The sequence below is a fragment of the Pinus tabuliformis genome, chromosome 6, assembly GCF_031772625.1.
Source record: "Pinus tabuliformis cultivar Carrire ecotype Pingquan chromosome 6, CPIR1, whole genome shotgun sequence".
NCBI lineage: Eukaryota > Viridiplantae > Streptophyta > Pinopsida > Pinales > Pinaceae > Pinus > Pinus tabuliformis.
In genome coordinates this window covers 1,315,912,150-1,315,913,731 of record NC_142292.1, presented here as the reverse complement: position 1 = coordinate 1,315,913,731, position 1,582 = coordinate 1,315,912,150, and the positions used below count along the sequence as shown (strand labels likewise).

General features: G+C 40.6%; 1 pseudogene; it reads right to left on the bottom strand.

Annotated features, from left to right (window-relative positions):
• Window positions 1-562: 562 nt before the first annotated feature.
• Window positions 563-1,240, bottom strand: LOC149263449 (putative nucleoredoxin 1 pseudogene; annotated as a pseudogene).
• Window positions 1,241-1,582: the final 342 nt, after the last annotated feature.

Here is a 1,582-nt window from a genome sequence, read left to right as displayed (position 1 = left end):
ATATCACTATTTATTACCTATGTCGTTTGAGCTACAAAGAGGAAAATAGACATGACCTATATATACAGGAAAAGGCAGATATAAGTAGCAGTCCGACAGTTTTTCCATCTGGTCCCACCACAATCAACGATGGAATGCCTATAACACGGAGAAGCCGCATGAGATCCTTCTTAGTTTTATCTCCAAATGGAAGAGCTAACCATGGCATGCTTTTGTAGTAATCTTCAAAAGCCTCTTCATCCCTGTCACTAGAGATGAAAACAATCTCAAAGTCTTTTCCTCTTTCCTTGAGTTCGTTGTATACCTTTACAAGCTTTGGTGTGAAGGCTTGGCAAGGTGGGCACCAATGGGCAGAGAAATACAAAGCAATTGTCTTCTCCACAAGCTCAGCTATCGGGACCCGTTTCAAGAATCAAAACATGAAAAAATGATTAGCATCACCCACAAGAGTACCGAGTTTTTACTAGAGTCCATGTCTACTTGTGGTTTAATAGTTAATAACAAGAATCCACCGTGAAAACAACCCAAATTCATACCCTGAGAGATTTGACAATAAGGCCATCATGAAATAAAATCTGTGCATCTATTTTTCCTAAACCCTTACAGGAGCCAATGAAACTCAATCGCCCAATTCAATACATGTATTCAATAGACTTAATGAATACATAATTTATTTCTAGATTTTCAAGTTCAATAGCCCAATTCAATACATGCTTTCATGAATCATACCTACATTCTCATAAAGAACCCAAATCCAGACTTGCTGGCAGAGAAAAACACAAGCCAAAAAGGGAAAACACCCACCTTTCTTCCTCCATGGGCAAGGACAAAATCTCGTTCATCAGACACCAGAAGAGACTCTACAGTCTGTGCAGCCCTTAAGGCTTCCTCTTTCGCCCTCAGCTCATCAAATCTCTCTGCGGTGAATGGATATCCCTCAACCCCATATTCTTCAATGATCTCCACACCTTCAGTCGTTATAACTCTGCCCTCTCTGTCCAGAAAAACAAGGCACGGAATGCCATCAACCTGGAAGGCCTCATTAAGCTTCTTCCTTGTATTACCATCTGAGAATGGCAGGGCAAGCCATGGCATGGTGTCGTGGTATTCCTCGAATGACTTCTCATCAAAATCCACAGAAACGAAGAGAATCTCGAAGTCCCCCTTCTCCAATAACTTTTTATAGATTTCAGACAAAACGGGGGTGAAAGCCTTGCATGGAGGACACCAATGGGAAGAAAAGTACAGACCCACTTGTTTCCCTTCAAGTTCTCCAACTTTCACATGTAGATTACATTGGATTCAATACAAAAATGCAATGTTGCAGCAAAATAAATGATAACAGAGACTATAAGTATAACAATTGTACCTTGTCTCCATTATTTCTGATCAGGAAATCACGTTCCCCATTGCAAAGCAAAGAGCTCAAACTGACATTGGTTGTTTCCTTTTGCACAGCCATAGCAAGCTAACACAATCTCTCTCTCGGTTCCGAGCCAACTTTCTTCCACTGCAATCTCTGAGGGCTAAGAAAGAGAATTTATAGACACAGGAGAACAGACAAGTGAAGATTAGTTTAAAC